The sequence below is a fragment of the Oryctolagus cuniculus genome, chromosome 1 (genome assembly GCF_964237555.1).
Source record: "Oryctolagus cuniculus chromosome 1, mOryCun1.1, whole genome shotgun sequence".
NCBI lineage: Eukaryota > Metazoa > Chordata > Mammalia > Lagomorpha > Leporidae > Oryctolagus > Oryctolagus cuniculus.
In genome coordinates this window covers 191,450,763-191,476,972 of record NC_091432.1, presented here as the reverse complement: position 1 = coordinate 191,476,972, position 26,210 = coordinate 191,450,763, and the positions used below count along the sequence as shown (strand labels likewise).

Here is a 26,210-nt window from a genome sequence, read left to right as displayed (position 1 = left end):
ATCTGCTCAGATATGTAACTAAAAGGGCAGATACATTTTCTTCACATTTGCACATAATTATTATTTTCAACTTTGCACTAAAATCCAAAGAATATGGATATAGGACACTTACCTAAACGTTCAAACAAATTAAATGATTAATTTATACCAATAAGTCTTCCTGACTCCATGGTTTATATAGATATGGAAGAATGCTCAGCCTATATCTAACCATATTTTAAATGTGAACCAAGTAGAAAATGCAGTGAGGCAAACCAAGGAGTATTTTGAAGGCACTATAGATTCTTTCAAGCAAGCCTACCAACTTGGCTTCCCAAGCAGAGATCTTCAGAATAACCAATCTGAAATGTGCTGGCTCTATAACTCTTTAGGCTCTACAGCTTTATTATCTGGTCAGTGCTAACTTCCAGGCTTCCATTTAAAGTGCTCATAGTAGGTACAGGCTATGGTCAAAGCAGCCTGTTGAATATTTCTTCTTTATGCTTATGAGGAGTAATAAAGCATGAAAGTTTTATGTATTTTATATTTGGGATGCCCAGCTTGTCACTGATGATGTATTTTCAGTGTCTGCCAAATCTGAATTGAGCTTATTTTTAAGCTGATCAATTAAAAAAAAACCCCTTTGCTTTCCCAGCTACAATCTCTCACAGCAATTCTTGTTTTGAAACTAATTAAACACATACAGCATATTTATAATAAAATTACTAATCTGTTTGCCCTCTTTTCCCATCTGTAATATCTTGCAAATGTTCTCTCGCTAAAGGCAAGTTTGAGTTTTAGAAAATAAAGATCTCTTAAATAAATTCATCTTTTACCTCATTCCTGGCATCTAGGGATCCCCTTCTCTAGCTGGAGTTTTTCAATCAGAATTAATACATGAATTTAAAATATTATTGTTATTTCTACCACAGCCTTCCAAGCTACCAGTTTCCCACATGGCTGTTTTGATCTATCATTCAAGCATATATACTGTTTAAAATTGAAAGCTGTCTTTTCCCTTAGTCCCATCAGAAATATTTTATAGAAAAAAATGCAGCTTTTCCCAGGGCTTCTTCTAAGCTGATTTTAATTGACTGTTCCAGCCCAGGGACAGACGAAAACAGTTGTGATTCCAGCATAGTCTCTGTGGCAGCCCACTAAAGCATTCAAAACACTCAGTGGGAGGGATCAAGGTGAGTTGGAGGCAAAGATGATAGAAAATTGGAAGGCAGAATCTTATATTTGTCACACCAGTCTACAGTGGCATGTTCACTAGAGTTTATATTCCTAGTGCATACTCCTAAATGTCAAAATAAATTATCCAAGAGAAAACAAGTGAATTATCAAGGCTGACTGTTCTTGACTTCCTGACTTTTCACAAACTCTTTCACTTCCAAAACTAAATTTATCATTAACTTAGTTATGATGGCAGGGTTATATAACCTGCACTTAGCTTTTATCAGTATGTGATGATAAGATGCCATTGCTGAGATATGCAGCCTGAACAGAAGTAACCAAGACAAACTGCTATTGAAATAGCTTAGCTCTCCCAGAGAAAAATATTCCCTTGTCAGTGGGCATTCTTGCAACTACTACCCAGGAGATTTAATTGAAAAGCTTAAAACACATAGAAGCAGTGGGGGAAATCCCCAGGAATTTAGGAATGATGAAAAAGTTTAATCTTCGTCAATGAAAAGTTGTTCTAATTTACTCTTCACACTGTGAGGTATTAGGCTGTGCAGCATTTACAACAGGAAGCAATTAGAAGCCTGTTTCTCCCCTTAGCCATAGCCTCGAAGTGACCTAGTTAAAATCACGTTTATAGTTTATTTTGAAGAGCTTTCTTACTGTAATTTTGTAAACTAACTTTTGGCTTCTATGTTGGTAGAAATATACAGTATTTAGCCAAGTTTGGACTTAGTAAGCAAAAGCTGGAAATTATGACTCTATACTCAAGAATTTCATCTAGAAAGGACATCCCATCAAGGGCATAGTCAAGACACAACTATGGAGAAACAGAATAACCAGAAACTAGAGAGGGAGTAGTCTGGTGTTGTGTTGGTAAGGAGAAATTGAGGCCACAAACAAACTCTTATTCTGAAAGCTGAACGTGGTATCACTTTCCTCTTGGAAACCCAAATGTGACTTCATTTTATAGCCTTACAAAAGAATGAGCTTTTAATTCCTCATTAGCAAGTGTTCATTTCTCTTTACCTCATATAATATCGTTCATATCTCAGTGTAGCATTTATTGACACTGTACTCTGGTTTATCTATTTACTGTCCCTTCCATTTACCTTCTGTTAAATTAGCAGTTAGTTGTCTGAAATACAAGTGCATTCCATCTATCTTTGTCTAGTAAGTGCTAAGAGCCAAAAGCAAGAAACATTTGTTGCTCTAGATGGGGTGATCCACTTGCTATTACAGTGGGAAGGACTCTCCTAGGCACTCTTTGTTGATTTTATTAGTTTTCTTATTTGTCAAATAGTTTATGAACTAATGTGTTTTGCAAACAATGCCTGTCATGAAGCATGCTACGGTAAGGAAGACAGTCCTTGCCCCCTGGAGCTTATAATCTAATAAAAGCAGATTTGAAATAAATAATTCCCCAAAAATGTTATGAATTATTAAATTCTATGACTTATGAGAGCAGGGAACACATTAGATTCTTGAGCAAAGAATATGTGTGAACTCTTTATTTAGTGGAGCATTAAGCCTTTAAATATAATGTAAATTAAAAATATGTTTTCTCAAAAAAATTAAAAAAATGTTCTTTGTAGAAGTGATAGAGTCACACTTACAGAATGTACATCCATTGATTGGGCAAAAGAACATCTGGATAGAGGAAGCAGCATTAAGAAAGATCCTAGGTAAACAATAGGATAGGAAGGGCTAGATCATAGTGTCTTGGAAGATGAAGTCAAAGAATTAGGTTTGCTGGGAAAAGATTATTCCTGACTGCAAGAGCCACTTCATCAACGTGAGTCAGTGTTCCAAGAGCATACTTAGATTCTTCAAACTGAAATAAGAGGCTGGCATTAACACATTTGCATTCTTATCAACATTTTGGTTTTAATATGGAGGATGGAATAAAAATTAATGTGAGATAACAGGAAGATATTGTGATTGTTCAGGAAAGAGACAATGGCAGCTTGGGCCAGGGTAGCAGCAGTTAAGATAGAAAGGAGGGATAGTATTAACATCTTTTTTTTGACAGGCAGAGTGGACAGTGAGAGAGAGAGAGACAGAGAGAAAGGTCTTCCTTTGCTGTTGGTTCACCCTCCAATGGCCACCGCGGTCAGCGCGCTGCGGCCAGCGCACCGCGCTGATCCAAAGGCAGGAGCCAGGTGCTTATCCTGGTCTCCCATGGGGTGCAGGGCCCAAGCACTTGGGCCATCCTCCACTGCACTCCCGGGCCACAGCAGAGAGCTGGCCTGGAAGAGGGGCAACCGGGACAGAATCTGGCGCCCCGACCGGGACTAGAACCCAGTGTGCCGGCACCGCAAGGCAGAGGATTAGCCTATTGAGCCACGGCGCTGGCCAGTATTAACATCTAACAGTTGCCTAAAGCAGCAAGACATTCATTCATTATATGTAGAAAGTAAGGGAAAAGATGATGGCTCCTTTCTTCCATTCTTATCCAAACAATATTTATGCCTGTTTGATGAAATGAACACTATGCTATCACAAAACAAAACAAAAAGGTCAGATAAGTCACACAAATAATGTAAAAATAAAACCATTTTGTTTGCTTGTTATTTATTATAATAATTCTAATTTAAAAATAATTACCAGATAGTTTCCTGCACTTATATTCGTAGTCCCAAGACATATGATAAGGGTTTAGAATTTTCCACAGAAGTGGAAAGACACAAAAAAGTCACTTGTAAGAAAGCTTGTGGACCTTACGCTATTCTGTCAGTCTAATCAGTACATTAAAATTATTGTTATTGCTCTACATAGTATAAATGATAATTCTGTGGTTTGAGCATAATGTTTTGAATCCATTGTCAATGTTCCTAGAGTTTGTTTTCATTTCTTGCACATCCTAGCACCAGAAGTACATTTGAAATCCAGTACAAAGGATTATGTTCAACCTGGAAATTGTCCAGGATATTCACCCCCTCTTTTCATAATTAAACACGTGCACTATTACTGCCATCTCAACAGCCTCCTTATCAAAATATTCTATATCTCAAATAAGCTGTGGACCCTCATCAAGATGGGGACAGGCTTTGGTCGCTCTACTTACTATGTCCCATATCATATTCTCTTACCTTCTTCTGAATTCTTTTTTTTTTTAAGGACTAAATGAGAATGTTTATCGTAATATAAGTAGCAACTAAATCAGGAGTAATTTATGTATCTTGAAGCCAAAATGCTATGTAAAATATTACCTAAACTCATTTTTTACTGTTGCTAAGTAGATTGTTCTACCAGTAAATCACTCCATTCATGACTAATCTGATCTATGAATGACCTAGAGAACATAGCTCAATTTTTTGATGCACAATAAAATCCAGTAGGGGATTATTACCTAAATCTTCACAAAAACTAAATTCAATCCTATTAGCTTCTTTCCTTTAGAGATAGTTAATTTACTGCATAATTATTCTTCTGTTTCATCTTTTACTTGAGATTTTATGAATTTCTGTCATTGACCAAAGTGTTAAAAATGATAAAAGTAACAAAAAATTAAATTGATCAAATTGGGCAAAAATATTACCTAACTAATTTTTAAAGATTTACTTTATTGATTTGAAAGGACAAGAGGAAAAGACAAAGAGAAAGTGATCTTGCATCCACTAATTGGGTCCCCAAATGGCCACAAGCAGCCAGGGCTGGGCCAGGCCAAAGTGAGAAGTATGGAACTTCACCCAGGTTCCCACAAGAGTAATAGGAGCCCAAGCACTTGGGCCATCTCCCACTGTTCTCCCAGGAGCATTAGCAGGGAGCTGTATCAGGAGCAGAGCAGCCAGGACTCAATCTAGTGCTCTGATATAGAATGCGGGAATCACAGGCAGCAGCTTAACCTACTCTGCCACAATGCCAGCCATCCACTGTTTTGAAATCAGAGTATGGAATTATTTCAATTATAGGTACCTCCCCACCTACTGCCTCATAGCATATCTTGCTATTTGCTGAGAAATGAAGATGTTCTTAATTATGACTTGGGTGACAACGCACCCCATCTGCTTAGTCTGTATAAACAGCAACAGATAGGTAACCACATCCTCTTCCCTAGAACTTGTGATCTCAGCAGAATAAGCTGGGTAAAATAACCAGGAGGTTGTATACCATCTCCTTATGGAGAGAACCAATTTATGTCCTGGCTCCTCCACTTCAGATCCAGCTCCTTGCTCATGGTCTAGGAAAAGCAGCAGAAGGTGGCCCAAGTGTTAAGAATTCTTCTTAATTCTTAATATCTTACCATGAACAACTCCTACTAATCAATACTCTAAACATGGTCATATAAAGCTTGAAATTTCTAACTTTCAATTTATTTGTGCTTTGGCTAGTGAATAGTATCTCCACATAAAAATACCAAAATAAAAATATGTAGCATAAGGAGGAAAGAAAATGACCCAAGCTCTAAGGGTATAGCTTCATTACTTTAAGAAAGGCCAAGTGCTAAGAAGTACCCAATGCAACACAAGGCACAATTAGGGTCAAAAGTGAGATGAAAGTAAGCTAAACCCACAAGGTAGGTTTTGGGAATAGATATTAATGAAGAAATATGGAATGATACAGATTTTTGAAAACATACTTTAAGAACATGGAGAGAGGGAGGGAGAGAGGGAGGGAGGGAAGGAGGGAGTGAGAGGGAGAGAAGTTAGAAAGCAGAAAGGGAAAGGGAAAAGTGAAGGTAGATCTTTCATCCAATGGTTCACTCCCCCAAATGCCTGCTGGGTCATGCCAAAGGCAGGAGGTCAGAATGCCACTCTACATGGGTGACAGGACTGAAATATTTGAACCATCCACAGGTATCAGGACTTGAACTAGCACTCCAATATGGGATGCCGGTATTCCCAGCAGTGACTTAACCTGCTGTGCCACAATGCCTACCCTGCTCACCTCCATTTCTAAGGCTACCTTTATGAAAATCACCACCTGCTGACTCTGGGAAAACAACCTCAGTGCTGACGTGGTTCATTGAGTATTTAGGGGATGGGGAGATTGTCTCGTACCTAATGCCAGTTGAGTTATAATGCTAGCAGAGCTTTGCAGTGGTCCTCCTGGGTGTTGAAATAGTTATGCTGATCAAATGTGGTTTTTGAGGATGGCAAGTGCTTGGGTCCCTGCACCTGCATGGGAGACCGGAGAGAGGCACCTGGCTCTTGGCTTTGGATCGGCGCAGCGCTGACTGTGGCAGCCATTTGGGGAGTGAACCAACGGAAGGAAGACCTTTCTCTCTGTCTCTCTCACTGTCTATAATTCTACCTGTCAAATAAAAAAAAATGTGTTTTCTTCAACAGTTTTGGAGAACACACCAAAGGTGCTACTCTATCTTCTAGAAAAATTTGATATTTTTTTAAAGATTTGAGTGGAAAATTTCAAAGTTCATATATAATGTCAATATTAAGCTTTTAATTATAGAATTCTAATTAGATAGTTATTAAACTTTTTAAATATGGTACTGGTTTAAGTATGTGTGATTACCTTCTAATTATTTCTGACATAAGCTTTATTTAATGGGTGTCCACTTATGTCCTATCTCCTATCTCTTCAAAGAAGCCACCTAGGATATACTATGCTTCCAAGCAAACTTCATGTTGTGAGAGGATGTCCATTGTTCCCTTTTAAGAACTTCACAATTCTGAGGGCCTGATTGAATGGCAGAGAAATATGGTATGGAGGAATCCTACTTTTCAATACATTTTCATTGAAAATGTTGGCAATGAAAGACATAGAAACTGAATACTTGTTCTAATTTGTCTTTATTAAATATATTAGTGTACTCAGTGGAAAAAAGCAATGCATACTTTCAGCACACATAGGACCTTTCCCATAGGCAATTAAATGCATGCTGTAATTGTAATACTTTCAGAAGAGCAGGTTGTTGAAGTCTAAAACATAAATAAAATGAAACTCCCTCTCTCTCTCACTCCCCCTCTGCCTTCGCATCTTCCCTAGTTGATTCATCATGCTTGACTGATTTTTTTTAACCAAATTCAGAGGATTTGTTTAAAGATAATCTTTCTTCTAACATAAGCTATGGCATAAACAGAATTAACAGGGGAAATTTTGGGGCTAGAGAAGTGGAAGAAGCACCTTCTGCTGGTATAGGAAACCCCTAATTGTTAATTCCTATTGTTTGCTAAAACAGGAGTTAACAGCAGAGATATATTCCTTGAGCCATAATTAACATTCTCTCCAGCATCTTGCCGTGGTAGTCTTTTAATGAAGTTAATTCTTCCTCCTTTGGCAGTCAAGGCATGTATCTCACAGCCATTCTCTTTCCCAAATAGGTTCCACTATTATACCAAATTGGTGAAAATAAAGTTATATGTTACACTATTTATAAATACCATTTGGTCATTGAACCTTTTCAAAGACCTCCTGTTCCAATCACATGTACTGAGTGCTTACCATGTACCATGTCCTCCACTGGGTGTCAGATCCAAGATGGATCAGAGGAACCAGAATTTGCAATATATGTGGCGAAAGATGTGATAGAATTATCTTTTTCAATCATGTCCTTTCATTACAAGCGCCTAAAATGTGTCCCTAACAAGACTCCCAAAGCTAGGCATGATTGTTGATGGGTAAATAAAAAAATGTTTAGCTTCTGGGAAAAGCACACATTTCAAGATCTCTCCAGAATGTTGTTAGCAGCTCTTTCTTTCTTGTGGCTCCATCTGCCAATACTAATGCTCCTGGTTGAGAGTGTAAAAATGACACTCTAATGGCAAGGGATTATTTACACCAGCAGCAAATTGCATTTTCAGACTAGAAGGGGCTTTTCAAATATGATTTTCCAAGAACAAAAGGATTTCTTGAGTTGAAATACCATCATAATATGTCTGACATTAATATTTAATTGAAAAAATATTAATAGTTTGACAAAGGTGACAGTTGAAGGAAACCAGGGTCTAATGAGCACTGACTGTGTGTTATTTGCTGACCTAAATGCAGTCGATGTGTGATTTAAGTTTCACAGTGACCCTGAGATATTGGTGTGCTAAAAAGTCTGCCTCACCCCAGTACCTATCTTTGTCATCATCAGAACAAAGAAACCTTTGCTTCTTGTCAGAGATTGCCACTAATGCTCCCAGTAATGACCAGGGATTTTTTTTTTCCACTGCAGTGTCTAGCTCTGTGACAAGGAAACGAGTCCTTTCATTTTAGAGGAAAATGCACTGTATAAATTGCTTCCTTCATTCCTATCTCTTAGACAGCAGAGCCTTAGAATGAGTGTAAGAATTCATATAAAGGCAGAACCTCAGCTCATTGCACACAGCAGCACAGGTAAAGAGGGTGTACTTAGAGCTCTGACTCCCTGGATTTAAGTCTTACCTCCACTATTTGCCAACTCTGTCATCTTGAGCAAGTGACTTAGCCTCTCAGCATCACCTGTCCTCACCATAAAATGGAGACAGTGATAGCCTGTCACTTATAAGGTTGTGATAATAATGAAGAGTCAAAATGCATACAAAGCACTTAGTCTAATGTCTGGTACATGATAAAGACTCAATAAACAGTATTATTTTGTGATGCCATATAATAAAATGTTTACTATTATTGAAGGATATGGCATTCTTATAGTCCCACAAATAAAGAAAGGAGCTGCTAGATTTTGGATAGTTAAGACTGCCTTTCTTTTTTTTTTTTTTCCCTTGATTTTAATCCCACACTGAAAATTTTATTTCTCTGTTTTCCTGCATTCACACAGTATATGTTTTTGTAAGTGTTCAAAGGATTTTATCCATGGACCCCCAAGGTGGGAAAAGTGAAGGGCAGGAGGATTTCAGAACAAGATTTAATACTCATCATTTATGATGTATGTGAGAAGAGAACTTGGTTTCAAGATTTTGGTTTTATAATGGTAGCTTGGAAGTGTAGAACAGAATCTAAAGGCATAGCAGTCCCAGCCAAGGTAGAAATATTTATCCCAGAGGTAGGTCTAGTGTGCTGCCTGGAACATAACCAAGTTCATGCATCATCACTTTTACCATTTGTTTCCCCTGTAGTTATACTAGATCCTTATGTACGTGTGTGAATATATGTATGTGTGTACAATCTCATCCTTCTCCTCCTTCCTTGCCATAAAAGAGGTATTATTATTCTCATTGTAAAAAAAAGAAAACTCATGTTCAGATTAGCTAACTCTCTTACCCAGTGATAAAGCCAGGATTTGAACTCTATACGCTCTTCCTTTGAATTACATCATCAGGTATTCAAGGAAATAAACTGACAATGAATGCCATGGTATCAACACAGATGCCTATTATTCTAGATCAAATAATTTCAATGGTTGGGAATGCTGTGAACAAAGATTTTTTTTTCCCATGGTTCTATAGTCTTATCCTTGCTAGCAGTGGAGATAGTCTGGACGTATTGAAGGCTAACAGCTATGTCACAGGTCTACTCATGTCACAGGGCTTGAGATGTGAACCCACAAATTTGGAAACATGAACTTCAATGGTATATTGCAAGTACTGTGGGTACAGGGAAAGAAAGACTTGGCCCCACTTTGATAACCTAGCACACTTGAATTTAAATGTTACCTTCGCTAAAGAACCTCAGTAAAATTATAGCCTTGAGATAAATGATATGAAAACTGAATACAGTGACTCTACCAAACTCACAAATAAATATGTGCCCAAGTTAAAACAAGTTTTTTTTTGCTCTCCAACTCATCTACAGTTTGTGCCATCATCCATAGTAACATATTGAATATTCTGGCTTTTTTTTTTAGAAATTTGCTATCAAGCTCACTTTTTAACATAAATAATTTCAGAGTTAACTTAGAAATAAAGGATGTCTGAAGTAGGTTTAAAGAATCTTTCCCTTTTATTAAGTAGGATAAATGACAATGGGATTTCATAGCTCAACATTTACATACAGTAATGTCCAGAAATTTATTCTTTGTTTCAAATGAAGACAGGTAACAGTGGTAATTAGGAAGGGAAAACTGCATTTAGAATTAATTATATTGGCTGCCTATCGTATAAAGATTGCATCTCTGTACTCCTGGCTTCTAATGGAGGATAACAGAATATGGGCTTCCATTATTTCTTGTTTCTGAATTTTATCCTCATCTTGGAATCTGCATCAACATCATCTTTTCATCTTGAAAAGAATACAAAATTAATTTCTGTAGAGGTTTTCATTTGATCAGTTTAGAAGTGTATGTACATACATATGCAGGTGTTTTATTAAAATTTTTATTTTCAGATATGTTGTATGACATAAAAAGGTTTGTAGTGAAAAATAAGTTTTCCTCCACTGTCATTATCCAGCTTCTGTCCAGATGCAAATGTCCTTACAGAATCATCCCATGTACATATAAGCACATGCAAATATTTTATGCAGCTGCTGGTATCCTTAAACAAAAGATAAAGAATATAATATGAGCATAGTATATGTACACATTGTTTCTGTAAGTGAAATCTTGCTTTACTTAATAATTTATCTTAGAGATTTCCCTTCTCAATACATAGAACTACTTCATCTTAATTTTTAATTATCCCATTGCCTGGTAAAATACCTCATCAATGTCCACTTCTTCATCTCTCTTTGTGTATTGGCCACACTAACCTTGGGGATTTCCATCTCCATACTAGGGCTCTGTCTCCTAGGGGTCACGGAAGTCTTAATCATTCTCATGAAGTAATAAGGTATTCTCTTTCTTTCCATGCCCCCATTTTTTTTTTCCTGGGATAGCTGGAATGATTTCCATGGCACATGATTATTTCTATATTTTGTTTTTTTTTTTAACTTTTATTTAATGAATATAAATTTCCAAAGTACAGCTTATGGATTACAATGGCTTCCCCCCCCAATAACTTACCTCCCACCCGTAACCCTCCCCTCTCCCGCTCTCTCTCCCCTTGCACTCATATCAAGATTCATTCTTTTAGAAGTAATTTTTTTTTTATTTAATAAATGTGAATTTACAAAGTGCAACTTTTATATTGTTAGGCTTCCCCCCCCCAACCTCCCTCCCTCCCGCAGCCTTCCCCTCTCCCACTCCCTCTCTGATCTCGCCCTTCATCGAGTTTCATTTTCAATTACCTTCATATACAGAAGATCAACTTCGTATATACTAAGCAAGGATTTCAACAGGCTGCACTCACACAACCGCACAAGGTATAGGGTATTGTTCGACTAGTAGTGTTGTTTTTAAGTTTCATAGTAAAACACATTATCTAATGAGGCTTCAGACTGACCAGCCATGATTCTAATATGGCACAGATCAATTGATTGGTTCATCTTTCTTCTTAGTTTATGACCCTATAGTATTTTTGTCTTTAATGTGTATATATTTTTGGTGTTTCCAAGATGCACTTAATCAATTGTAAGCAATTAATTTATTCTACTGGCTTGCTCAGGTTTAAGCCATACTGTGACAGCTCTAGTACCCAAGACCCTCAGAAAAGATTCTCAGAAAATTATTTAGGACAGACTTTCAAAGTTATATGTAAAAGCTACACTTACCTGTGCTTATATGTCACAGGTTAGTGATATATGGTGAGTTAATATTATATATTATAGAATATGGCCTAATGTTCAATTGTAAAACATAATATAATATTCATTAGAATAAACTTTAGGATAATCTAGGCCTATATGACCATGGGCAATTTATGTGACCTCTCGAAGTTTTCAAGTCCTCAATTGTAAGATGAAATTTACACTTCATAAGTATATATTAAATGCACACTGAACTTTAAAAAGCAGTTGGTGGTTGCTACAATGGTGAAGCACAAGCCAGTATGCCAGCTTCTGCTAAAGGCTGTCTTGTGCTTTTCTCCTACTATTAGTATTTAGTTATTTCCTTGGATGAAGATTTATTCTCTTGGTTTTATTACACAATTTTTTGTTCTAGCCTCCTGTCTTGTTACATAAGGGTTGAGTATGTGGCAGTGTGAAATAAATGCTGACTGTGATACTTTTAAATTCCCTTTAAAATCCAAAGAAAGCAAGGAATTTAATTAGGCTGATTCTTAGAGTAGAAAAGGATTTCTCTCTTAAAAATAATGTAGCATCTCAAACCAAGATAATGATAAGATCTTTAAGACAGTAAATATTCTGAGTGCTATGTGTATAGCCACTTTCTTCCCTGCTCTTGCCTTTCTGAATGTACCACTTTTCTTTTAATTAGTATTTCAGCAGATCGTACTTTAAGGTCCAAGAGGGTCTAGGAAGATAGGTGCACACAGTGAAATGGCAGCATAATCATTATTAGTTAATTAAAAATGGATCCTAATCTTGATGTGATACACAATGTACAATTATTATATGAATTTCCCAACACATATGTCATCTTAACTGCTCTTTATTCCTTCTCCCTCTGACTTTATGGTAGGTCAATTCCAGGTTTTGCAATTATCATTAACACTCATAAGAAAAAGTCATCACTATTGATGAATGAATATATCTGATGGCCTTCTCAAGGTTACAAATGAGTTAGATGTAGTATGCATGCCCTTCCTGTGACATTAGTCTCTGTGGTTGAGAAAGAGAGAAAAAAACTACTTTAAACTGATTAGGCACTTACTAAGTACATGGCATTATGCTTGGCAATTCACATATGGGTTTTATTTCATTTCACAGTGACCAAATCTAATTTGAAACTGTAAAGAGAGTAGATCTAAGAAGTGTAATCCTGGAGGCAGTGTTGTGGCATAGCAAGTAGTGCCACCACTTGTGAAGCCAACATCGTATGTGGGCGCCAGTTCACGTCTGGCTGCTCCACTTCTGATCCATCTCCCTGCTAATGGGCCTGGGAGAAGCAGTAGGTATAAAGCCCAAATTTTTGGGCCCCTCTCACCCATGTGGCAGAACCAGATGGAGCTGGTTCCTGGCTTTGATCTGGCCCAGCCCTGGTGATTGTGGTCATCTGGGGGATGATCCAGAGGATGAAAGACCTCTGTCTGTCACTCCCTCTCTCTCTCTCCATAACTGCCTTATAGATAAATAATTTTCTTTTTTTGTTGTTGTTGTTTTTAAAAAGTGTAATCCCTTGTTTTCCAAATACTGTGATGCAAAAGGAAAATTTAGAATGGAGTGGATTCTATTCAAATTGGATAACAGGCAATCCATAATAATCAACCTATTATTAGGAGGAAATAGCACCATTTTCTTGTAACCTGGTCTCTCAAAAGGAGAGTGTTTTTGTGGTTAGAACCAAAGCATCTTATCAAAGTAGGATCTAACTATTACCCAGTGGCACAAACATGTGAGAACTTTATCACTCCTTGGAGCAATGAAGCATAGACTACATGGTCAAAAGGTGGTTGAAACCAGAGCCAGAAATTACAGACTCCACAGGACTTTCTTTGGTCAAGGGCTCAAACTCCCTGCCTACAGAGATGTCCTTGTGCTCAGCACAAGTGTGTTTTATTTAGGAATCTTCTTGATACAGGTCTTGTTAAAATGTATGAGAATCTGAGGTTATAATCCTCCTCTTGGAAGTAGTTATGGAAAGCTGGGTTATGTTTTCAGTTTAGTAAGGAGATAGGCAAGGAAGGGAAGTTACAATGGCATGCATAGGACTAGACAGAAGTAAGCACTGATGCTTTGGGAGCAGCAAAGCGTACCTGGAGTTGGAACAAGTGACTAGTGTTAAGTCATTAAGATAATGTCAGAGGGCAAACTGGGACCCACAAACAAAAGCCTATAATGCTACAAAATTGCATCTCAAATTTTGGCTCTGATTTTTGCTGAACAAAGGATAATAAAATGGTAGGTAACTGTCCAGGTAAGAGCAAAGATGTAAGCATCATGAAAATCCAGAGCAGGGGGAGGGAGAGAGAGAAAGAGAGAAGGGAGGGAGGGAGGGAGGGAGGGAGGGAGGGAGATCCAGAGAGGGAGGAGGAAATAAAGAATGGATGAGAGAGAGCTTTTCATTTCTTTAACTGGGGGTATTCCTCTTCATTGTGAAACAGAGAAGAAAACTAAATTTGTAAAAAATTAAATAATTCAACTCAGATTAGAGGAACTTAGCCCAGGTTAAAGCTTTCTATTTCCCCAATTATCAATTGCCATTTTCAAAATTTCTCATTACACATCCTTACCTAAGTATTTTGCCCATAATGTGTAGCTAGAGGCCAAACTCATGGCCATGTAAGAATGAAAAAGTTATTTTAAGATGTGACTCATTTGCATGTTAAGATAGCCTTAGAGGGTTGAAGCTTAATCAGAAACTATGACACTTGATAATCACATTGAAGGTTTTGTACTGAAAGTTGGGCACCGACTTTTACCTGTGCTGCTGCTGTGACTTCAGACTCCATTACCAATTTGAGATGAGCTTTTCTGAAATTAGTGATTGACCCTCAGGTTTCATCTGTATTATCAGGGTTTTAGAAGGTGATTTTCTGTTTTATTTGTCTTTGATGTGCTTCAAAACCCACAGTGGCTTGAAGGCCCCTCACTTGCCCCTGACAAGAAAGCATTCTGCAACAAAATGAAGTCATTAGAACTAAAGGTGGGAGTGTGATAGCATGTGTCAGGCATAAAGATCAGACCTCATATGAAGGGTTCTATGATCAAGAAGTCCAAATTATATTCAGAAGGTGGTACTTTAATTGATACTTGACTCCTGTCAAATTCTATTTGCATGGAAATAATAAAGGCATTCCTTAGTGTATTTCACTGAATATTGATTCCCTACCATTGTATATATTTGCATTAGTTACTCCTTCATGACATGAAAAGGCTCACTTTAGAAAAAAAAATTACCGTCATTCATAAAGAGTCTACTCTATGTTGTATATTCAACTGTACCATTTCCGTATATTACTTCACTTAATCTTTACAATGCCTGCAAAACATAGTGATTGAATTTACCATTGTGTGCAGGAGGAAGCTGATGTTCAGCTCCATTGAGGCAGCCACCCAAAGTCACTCAGCTAGAAAGCTGTAGAATGGAGGTTTGATACAGCTCTCTCTACGTGTCATTCTCTGCCTGGAACTCCACAAAACTTCTCAAGGTTTTTGTATTTGAAGCTATCATAAATTATAATTGAATAAAATATCCCTTTTAACGCTGAAATTTTGTGATTAGGATCAAATGAAAAATCCCATTTCGCGTTTATCTCTATGACAGATGTAGTCAACCCTAAAATTCAGGAACAATTTTTCTCTTATTTTCTTTTTGAGGATTTTGCAGTGATTCATCATGATAGATGATTTCTTTGAAATAAAGTTTTGGTAATAGTTTGATATAAACAAAATGTGAGTGGGAAAAAAAAATCATTGGTAGTAGTAAGTCTCAACCAGGGATGATTTTTGACCTTCCTCCTCTCTGGGGGAATTTGACAGTATCTGCAGACATTTTTGGTTGTGACAGCTACAGAAGAGCTGTACATTTATCCTCAAATGTCCATAACAGCCCCACAGAAAAGAATTATCCAGCTTCAAATATCAATAGTGCTGAGACTGAGAAATCCCGCTTTGTATTGTTGTTCTCATTTGGTGAATCCTCCGTCCAGGAAGTTCTGTACTCAAATTAATGGAAGTGCCATGTATCTTCTGTTGTAGGCTGTCCTCCCCAGTCACCCACATTCTCTCCTGTTTACTACCAACCACTGGTGTCTTTTACATTTCAGAAGCCCAAAGCTTTCCTGTTCTCTTCCTGGTCTCCTCCTATTCAATGCTGAAAGCATCTGCCCTTAGTCATTTTTCTTGATTAACGCTACGTTCTTGTTGAAGTGCAAGTACCTACACTTTAAATCTCTTTTCATTAATTACAAAACCCACCATTCAACAAATATCGATTGCATGTCTGCCATGTGCCAGGCTTCAGGGATGCTGTAGTAGCAGTTACAGATAGGACCTCATACTGCATCATTGCTTGTGAAAGGGAGATAATCAATAAAGAAACAAACAAGATTGTCATATAGTGATATTTTGAAAACAGTTAAACAGGATGTTCTCATAATAACTAGGGGAGGTAAGAGGCTTTATTGAGGAAGTTACATATGAACTAAGATATAAATGAAAAGAATAACCATTTAAAAGTCTAGGGGCAGAAAATCTCTCAAATAGAACCAGAGAACTCCAGTCTCTAAAGCAAGAATGAGTTAAAAATAGTAAAAGAATAGAGACACAAAGTGTGGTTTGATTCTAGTAAACAAGTGAGAGAATAAGATAAGAGTTAGAAAAATTATAACAGGCCCGATCAGGCAGGGGTTCATATGCTATGGTAAAAATTTAGATATTCTTTTTTTTTTTTTTTTACAATGAAAAGCCATTAGAGGACTTTAAGCTGGGATATGAGAAAACTATAGGTCTTAAAAGATAACTTTGGCTACTCTTTGGAGACTGTCTCATGGGAGGCGCTAGTAAATCAGAGTCAGATGGAAAGCTTTGGAAATAATGGAGAAGTTGGTTACAGTGTATGATATAGCAGTAGAGATGGGCAGAATGAGTTATCAGGAATTAGTTTTGGAGATAGAGCTGACAAGCTTAACGGGCAAAGCATAAGGGGAAGACAGATATCAAAAATCATGCTTAGATTTTTCTCTTCAGCAACTAAATTGAGAGTGATGCTGTTTACTGAAATGTAGCATATTGACAGATAAACAGGTTAGAAGGAAATACATGGTCTACTTGGATCTGCATTATGTTTGATGTGAAATTCAACTGAACATGTTGAACATACAGTGTAAGTGAATCTAGAAAAATTGGAAAAGAATTTGAGATGAATATGTAAATATAGGAGTCATCCTCAAGCAAATGGCATTTAAAATCATGGAACTGAATGCAGTTATCTGTGAAGCATATACTTCTAGAGAAAATACAGGTACTTGTAAATAAGCTTGGGGCTATTTGACATCTAAGAGAGGGCATTTATCCTTTATATAAAGAACTATAGGTATCAGAAAATAGATAAGAACTATTATGTGCAACTGAGAAAATCTGGAAAAGTATTATACTTACTTAGTGTGCTGTAGACCAAATGAAAAGTGTTGAAGGGAAAAAGTTTTAAATCATAAATAAATATTATAAAAGTAAATGTAGGGTAGCATTATTAGGTTTTTTTTAAGTAACTGACAAGAGAGTATGCCAAACTTGAAAGGAAAAGAATGGCCCACAGACCTTTGGACAGGTTAACTTGTGTTGACCAAGTCGTTCTGGAGTCATTTGGTACATGGACAGTAGGATCCTTACTTTTTGTCATCAACTTCTTACCTTAAATATGAAGCAAGGCTAGTGCAACCTAAGTAGTTATTAAGGAATATCTTGGTCCTTTCCTGTTTCTGTAACAGAATACCTGACATTGGGCGATTTAAAAAATTTAAAGAAATGGGGTTTGTTTTGGCTCCCAGTCTGGAAACTGGGAAGGTGCCAGCCTCATGGCATAAAGCAAAAGGGGAGCAGGAAAGTGCAGAACAGAGGGGAAGGGAGCAGACCAGCTTTCCAACAAACTACTCTCTAAATAGCTAATCCATTAATGCAAGTATGGTAATCAACCCTTATGGGTGGATGTCCCATGACCCCAAACAACCCTAAAAGGCCACATGAGGGGTCAGCATTGGCATAGCATGTTAAACCCACTATGCATGTCTGCATCTCATATCAAAGAGTGGGATCCAGTCCCATCCACTCCACTCCAATAAAACTTCCTACTCATACACCCTGGGAAGTGCTTGGGTCCCTGCTACCCATGTCAGAGAACAACATGAAGTTCCTTGCTCCTGGCTTCAGCTTGGTCCAGCCCTGGCTCTTGTAGTTATTTAGGGAGTGAACCAGCAGATGGAGAATTCCATCCCTCACACCCTAGCCCTGTCTGTGTATATGTCTCTCTCTCACTCTCTCTTTCTCTCTCTTTCCTCCCTCCTTCCTTCTCGTCCTCTCTCCTTCTCCCCATCCTTTTCTCTTTGTCACTTTGCCTTTAAAATAAAGGAATGAATGAACAAATAAATAAATCTTTAAAAAAATAAAAAAACCTTACCAGCTTTTAATACTATTATATTGGAGACCATGCCTCAACATAAATTTTGGTTAGAGATAAAACATATTCAAATCATGGCAAGGGACACATGGCAATTTGTAGAATCACCATTCTTTTTCTAAATACTCACAAATCTTTTTTTATAGTCTATATTAAAATCAGATTTAGAAATGTTTTTAAGTTCTCTGAGTTTTTTTTTTTTTTTTTAATCAATGTGTTGTCCTAATCAGTCCCTTAGCACCTGTTCTATTCCCCACATTCCTCCACGTTGCTGGCAGCAGCTCTGCCCTCTAACTCTCAATTCTTCTCAGCTGCCCTGCAGGCCTGCAGCTCTACCTGCACATGAATGTCACTTGCTGAGAGTGAACTGAACCACAGTTAAGCTTCACTGTCTGATTCACACGGATCCCTCTCACCGTGCTAACCAGACTTCTCATTAGCAGAGCTGATGGCTTACATTTGGAGACGAGAATTTCGGGGATTTCCCCCTCTTTCTCTCTGTGTGTCAATACGTATTTTTAGGAAAGAGTCATATTTGTTTGTTTTATTTGTCTAACTCAATTTTAACCACAATGTAACCATAAAATATGTCAGATTGAGTACAACCCTATGTCTCTCTGGAGTTGAGCCCTATTCATCAGATCAGCACAATACGGTAGGTTCGTTTTCACAAAAAAAGTAGCTGAAAATAGAGCATAAGGTTATTGTAAGAATGAGGGCCCTTTCTTTCCTTCCCTTCCATCCTTACACCCTCCCTTCCTTCCTCCCTCCTTCCTTCCTTCCTACCTTCTTCCCTCCTTGCCTTCCCTCCTTTCTTCTTCCCCCCATTCCTCCACCTTCCCTCCCTTCCTCCACCCTCCCTCCCTTCCTCCTTCCTCTCTCCCTCCCTCCCTCCCCCCTTCATTGCTCTCTCTATTCCTCCCTCCCTCTCTCCCTCCCTCCCTTCTTTCCTTCCTTTCCCTTTTTCTCTGAAACTTTGAAATACACAAAACAAAGAATAAAGTAAAGTCTGTAAAAAATCTCTAGGAGTAGGTCTTTCTTTTTAGTTTTGCATTTCTTCCGCTGAATTGGTTAGCTTTCCATAAATACCACAATATGCCTAAAATAATAAGCCCTTCATGAAGGAAGGAGTCTAAATTTGGTTCTTGGTTTCCGAGGTTCACAGTACAAGATCAGGCAGCCCCGCTGGTTTGGCTTCTGGTGACAGCATTCTTGCTGGTGTAGTTCTGAGGCAGTATAGAGCATCATATGGCAAAAGGGAGCCTTGTGGATTTGCCTGCCTCTCCTCCTAAAGCCACCATGATTCAATCACAGGGTCCCGCCCCAGGAATTTAATCCAATCAAGCCACTTCCCAAAGCTTTCACTTCTAAATACCATACCTGGATTAAGTTTCTACCCTCTTAATATTATTAGCAACACACTTTGAGAATCAAGTCTTTATTTTGTAGGCCTTTAGGGAATACCCAAACTAATATCCAGACCATAGCATTTGTTGACATTTTAATGAAACCACATGATTAGGCTGGCGCCACGGCTCACTAGGCTAATCCTCCGCCTTGAGGCGCCTGCACACCGGGTTCTAGTCCCGGTCAGGGCGCCGGATTCTGTCCTGGTTGCCCCTCTTCCAGGCCAACTCTCTGCTGTGGCCAGGGAGTGCAGTGGAGGATGGCCCAGGTGTTTGGGCCCTGCACCCGCATGGGAGACCAGGAGGAGGCACCTGGCTCCTGCCATCGGATCAGCGCGGTGCGCCGGCCGCAGTGGCCATTGGAGGGTGAACCAACGGCAAAGGAAGACCTTTCTCTCTGTCTCTCTCTCTCTCTCTCACTGTCCATTCTGCCTTTCAAAAAAAAAAAAAAAAAATGAAACCACATGATTAAATTCATACCTGCATTGTGATTGCCCTATACAGCCTGAGTTTTTGTTTACTCTTTCTGTGAAAAAGTAAGGAAATAGCTTTGTTTATTTAGGAAGGAATAAGGGTATCCAGAGTGGCTGGTACTGTGGTGTAGTAGGCTAAGCCTCCACTTGTGGTACTAGAATCACATACATATTTTCACCAGTTCACATCCTGGCTGCTCCTCTTCTGATCCAGCTCTCTGCTATGGGCTGGGAAAGCAGTAGAAGATGGCTCAAGTGCTTGGACCCCTGCACCCACATGGGAAACTGGAAGAAGCTCCTGGCTCCTGGCTTCAGATCAAACTCAGCTCTAGCTGTTGTGGCCATTTGGGGATTGAACCAGCAGATGGAAGACCTTTCTCTCTGTCTTTCCTTCTCTCTGTAACTCTATCTCTTATGCAAATAAATAAATCTTAAAAAAAAAAAAAAGGAGGGGGTACCCAGAACATAGATCTTAGTAAATATTTTTAAGTGAATGAATGAATCCATGCATGAACAAATATATCTTATATAATGTGTTAAATATAAAAAGAACTGATGAATTTTTGTATGAGTTTTTTGAAGACCCCTTAAATACAGAGTTAGAGGCTTTCCAACCCCTATCCTTTATTTTAAATATTTTTAATTAATTATTTTATTGGGTAGTCAGAGAGAAAGGGAGAAACAGAAACAGAGATCTTTCATCTACTGGTTCAGTCCCCAAATATAACAGCTAGGACTGGGCCAGGCTGACACCAGAATCCTAGAACTCATTCCAGGTCTCCCGCATGGGTAACAGGAGCTTATGTACTTGCATCATCACTTGCTGAATCATAAGGTACCCATTAGCAGAAAGCTGAAATCAAGAATGGAGCCAGGTCTCCATCCAGGCACTCTGGTATAAGATGCAGTTATCCCAAACGGTGTCTTAGAGGCTGTACCAAGTGAAGTGACTGCCCTTTCTGCATCTTTATATAGGGTAGTACACAGTATATGAACACAGTATGACTCACTTGAGTAAATGATAGCAAGTTTTCATATATGATTTTCTGAGGAAATGAATTAATCATGCTCAATATTAACCATCTATTTTGCCTAGCTCAACTCTTGGCTACTATCTAACATTTTGCTATTTAAGTTGTAGGCTAAATACTGACTGCAATATTTACCCTATAAACAAGTAGTAAGTGAATACCATTCAGTGGGAACATACATGGGTGCGCCATTGACTGTGAGTGTTCTTATGATTTCAGACTCTTTTTCTGTCCCTATGTCTACATTGCCAAAGTGATTTCTGTCTTAGAGTTACTTACTGTAGTTTTATATGGGGTAGAAACCGGTTAGCCATGCAGTTAAACATTATTAAGACATATCCAAAATGTCAGTGCAAAGTACCCTACATACTGCTGTTACTCCACAATCCCATTTACAATTTCAGTACACAATGTTGAATGTTTTTTTTTTTTGTTATAGTCCAAAATGAACAGTGAAAGAAAAGGCCTTACAATTTCAAGGAAGAATCCCTTTGTTCATCCATTAAGAGGAGCCAAGGGAGTAAGATGGTGACCTGGAAGACATCAGCACTGAGTCTGACAGGTGACTTTTCAACAGCAATCATAGAATGCAGAAGACATCAGAAAGGATATTTCTTGTGCTCCAAAGATACTTGTCGATCTGAAATGTTAAACCTGATGCAACTACATTTTAAAGAACTATAGTGAAATTAATATAATTCTATAAATTGTAAAAACAAATACAAAGTTTTACCAACAAAAGATTTCACTTCTAAAGAATAATTTTTAGAAAAGGATAACTGATATTAGAGACAATCTGAGATTAAAAAAGGAAAGTGAGTAATCAAAATAACAAATATAGTAGAAGATTTAAAGCAATATTTTCTTTAAACATAATGATGTCAATTTATAGGACTGAAAACTGATACTGGAGATAAACATAATAATAATTTATAGAATTGAAAACTGATACTAGAGACAGCATGATATGAAAAAAAGGATAGTGAGCTAACAAAATGAGAGATGTATTGGGAAGTTTTAACCAATGTTTTCTTTAAAAATAAACATAATAATGTCAATTTCTGGGGCTGAATATGAAAAATAAAAGCTTAAGGTAAAATATCAAAAAGCTGTACAGTGTAACCCAGGAGGAAATCACAATTAAGGTATTACTAGGTCTTTTCACTATTTGGGAGAAGGTTAAAGATACTAATTAAGTGGGCTTTATTAAGAATGTACATTCATACTTTAATGGTGTCAATTAATAGAATGGAGCCAGTAGCTATAAATATGAAATTGGGAGATTTTAAAAAAGGAATGAGTTAAAAAATATAATTAGCCAGATACATATCCAGTTAAAATCACAGTTTAATTCTAGAATGTCTAAGGGAAAGTTAATTCATGAAGAAGAAAATGTGAGGTTAATTGGTGTACTAAATATCAAAAATTGATGAAAAACAATAGTAAGATATGATACCCTGGTATAGGAATAAATAAGTAGGCTTTAGAGTAGTACAGCAGACAAAATTTGCAGAACATTGGCAAAAACATGGGCTATTCAATAGTTTTTGCTGGAACAGTTATTCATCTGTATGGGGAAAGGATGAATATTTCCCCCTAATACACACATACATAATACAAAAAGCAGAAACTGAAAAGGAGGCCGGTGCCGCGGCTCACTAGGCTGATCCTCCGCCTTGTGGCGCGGGCACACAGGGTTCTAGTCCCGGTCAGGCTGCCGGATTCTGTCCCGGTTGCCCCTCTTCCAGGCCAGCTCTCTGCTGTGGCCAGGGAGTGCAGTGGAGGATGGCCCAAGTGCTTGGGCCCTGCACCCCATGAGAGACCAGGATAAGTACCTGGCTCCTGCCATCGGATCAGCACGGTGCTCTGGCCGCAGCGCGCTGGCCACGGCAGCCATTGGAGGGTGAACCAACGGCAAAGGAAGACCTTTCTCCCTGTCTGTCTCTCTCACTGTCCACTCTGCCTGTCAAAAAAAAAAAAAATTAAAAAGGAAAATGGGCACATCAGACTACCTTAAAATTAAAAAAAATTATCAAAAGATATAAAATTATGGGGGGGGGGGGCCATTGTAATCCATAAACTGTACTTTGGAAATTTATATTTACTAAATAAAAAAAAGAAAATACAAAAAAAGATATAAAATAGAGAAAAGCAGTCAGAAAATGACAGAAGATATTTGCAACATATAAATCTGAAGATGAATTTCTGTCTGTGATGTATAAAGAATTTATTCAAATCAATGAGAAAAGACAAGCTATATGAAAGGGGGAAAAGATAAAAGAATAAGTAAGCATTTCACAAATAGAACACTCAATAAGCCCTTAAGTGTAAGGAAAGATACTCAGCCTTGTTTATAATCCACAAAATGCAAATTAATACAACCATAAAATAATATCTATACCTACCATTTTGGAACTTTCAGAAAGTTGAATATTAGTTAATCTTAATAAGACTCTGGAGAAAGGAGAGCTTCATATATTTTTGGTGTGTACGTATATTGTCCAGCAGAGTTAGCAATGCGAATACTTAATCATCCAACAATTGTTTTCCTAGGTGTAGGTGTATAACCTAGAAAAAGTCCTGAGCATGAGCAACAGAATAAATGTATAGCATTTATTTTAATAGTAATAGCTGTAAATAACACAAATATCCATCAATAGGAGTATGAATAAATTTCTTATTAAACAGCAGAAAAATGAACCAGCTAATTTTATCAATTTGAATCTCATAAACATGCTGACCAGAGCAGAATGTTATAAGGGCTCATATTCTTTCTTATTCCTTATGTAAAATTTTGAAAATGTGCCATATAAACATTGATTCAATAGTTTTATAACTATGAAGAGGTGCCAGAGAATGATAAAAAGTTCTGAATACTTGGCCGGCGCCGCGGCTCACTGGGCTAATCCTCCGCCTTGCGGCACCAGCACACCGGGTTCTAGTCCCGGTTGGGGCGCCGGATTCTGTCCCGTTTGCCCCTCTTCCAGGCCAGCTCTCTGCTGTGGCCAGGGAGTGCAGTGGAGGATGGCCCAAGTGCTTGGGCCCTGCACCCCATGGGAGACCAGGATAAGTACCTGGCTCCTGCCATTGGATCAGCGTGGTGCGCCGGCCGCAGTGCGCCAGCGGCGGCGGCCACTGGAGGGTGAACCAATGGCAAAGGAAGACCTTTCTCTCTGTCTCTCTCTCTCACTGTCCACTCTGCCTGTCCAAAAAAAAAAAAAAAAAAAAAAAAGTTCTGAATACTGAGATCTCTAAGGGAAAGAGAAAGGAATGGCTTTATAAGATGCTTCAATGATAAATGAAGTAGCCTATGTCTTAATGAGAAATAAGGATTGTTTTAGCATTTTTAAACATGTATATAATATATTATAAATGTAACTTCCTAAGTATAAAATATCTACTTCTGAAAATAAAAAATAAAATTTCATTATTTATATAATAAAGAGGAAAAAGATAAATTGCTGTCCCCCACCCTGATTACTTATTCTAAAATAAGGCTATCAACATAAAAGAGCTATATTGCAAATTACAAATAATCTTTTAAAGTTTATTAAAGTCAACACATTAACTTTTTGCACTAAAATTAGTTCCTAAAATATTCCATTAATAAAAATCAACCTATAGCTGTAATTGATTAGCGCTTGTGTCTGGCCTTGGATAAGGCACTAATCTCGCAAGGTGTTGGTTTCTTCACTTGTCAGCTGAGATGCTTGGATCAACTGACTTTTAAGAATTCTCCTGTACCACTCTGCAAACCCTCTCCACCAACCAGGAGCATGCCTTGTAAACTGTGGTGTTCTGAAGGGCAGAAGTTTTGTCTTTCATAGCAATATTTCCAGTGACTAGGGAGGTATCTGGCATATGGTGGATGGTCTAAAAAATCCGTGGAATGAAAAACTTTGGCACTTTATGCTAGTGACTACTAGACATGCTAAAAATCTCACCACATTCTGGAAGTCCTTATGAGATTAATGCCATGGCTTTATACCACCATTGCAGGGATATTACACTTTTAAAGTAACAAAAAGATGAGATATCCATCAATTCTAGGATGTACATTTTTCACTTTTTATACTCTGTGAAATCAAGGTGAGTCTTGCACCAGATAGCGTAGTTTTTGAAGGTTGTCAGCCAGACAGCAGTTATGATGTAGCTGTGGTTGCCCAATGATGAGCAAACTTTGTTATTCTTTGTAGGAGGCACAACTAAACAACTGAATTTCCTTGACGCTCAGTCAACAAATCACTTAAGGAAGCAGTGTGATTCCTACTTGTCCTGTCTGAAAAACTTCCAAACAACCCAGCATCAAAGCTTGTAAAAATGGACCCTACTATTTTGTAAGAACATCCTAGCAACGGTAGTAAAGTACCCTTTGTAAGGAAAAAAAAATCAAAAAAATGTTCATGACTGGCTCAAAGAACAAGATTGCCTTAAAATCTCAGAGATGAATGTTAGCATAAAAGTGATTCAGAAGAATTTCACTGTGAAAGTGAGTAGATTTTAGGAGAACTGTAACCAATTTGTGAGTAGATTTTAGGAGAACTGTAACCAATTTATGTGGCTTATATTTTTCTATAGAAATGAACAAGAATATATTTTTGAAGATGGTTCTCTGATTACTAATCTAGTCTCCAAAGCTATCAAGACTTATAGGGTTAATTCCCACTGTTAAATTGAATTATGGAAACTGGAGGCCCAGGAGAGGGCAGCAGAGAACTAACCTCAAGGAGGTTTGTTTTGAATATGCACGTCTATGATGTGTCAATTAAAAGTAAATTTGAAAGGAGTTTTTGTGTGAACTTTCTGAAGGCAGTCACATTATATTGAGCTCTTTAATAGTGTCTGAACCATGGCTTCCCCACAGCGAAACTGATTTAGATCAGCACTCTTCCATCCTCCTTTAACAAAGAAACAGACTTGGAGAAGTGATCCTTGTAAAGGGGCCCAGCTCATGAAGAGTGGCCCTTGATGTCAGCTGAGGAGAGTTGAACTTTCATGCCTTGTTCTCCACCCAATGCTGGCGACCCCTAGAGAAGCCTAATGGGAGGTGAGGAAGAGGAGGTCTGCTGGAAGTAGCTCCAGCTGCTGCCTACTGAGATCCTGGGTCAGCTAAGTCTGTAACTGAGGTTTCTGGTGAGGATGTCACAAACTAGGATACAGAAGACAAGCCAAAGAGCAGGAGAGCTTATGTGAA

General features: G+C 38.0%; 1 protein-coding gene across 6 annotated transcripts in view; it reads left to right on the top strand.

Annotated features, from left to right (window-relative positions):
* The window catches only part of LINGO2 (leucine rich repeat and Ig domain containing 2), a 1,403,193-nt gene that overhangs the window by 1,219,218 nt on the left and 157,765 nt on the right, over positions 1–26,210 (top strand). For 2 of the 6 annotated variants that reach the window (XR_007923822.2, XR_007923817.2), the window contains one exon: positions 15,010–15,497. The exons of the other annotated variants lie outside the window; for them this stretch is intronic. The gene's annotated coding sequence lies outside the window, so the exon portion shown is untranslated. Of the gene's footprint in view, positions 1–15,009; positions 15,498–26,210 lie in introns of those variants that run through there. 6 annotated transcript variants of the gene reach the window in all.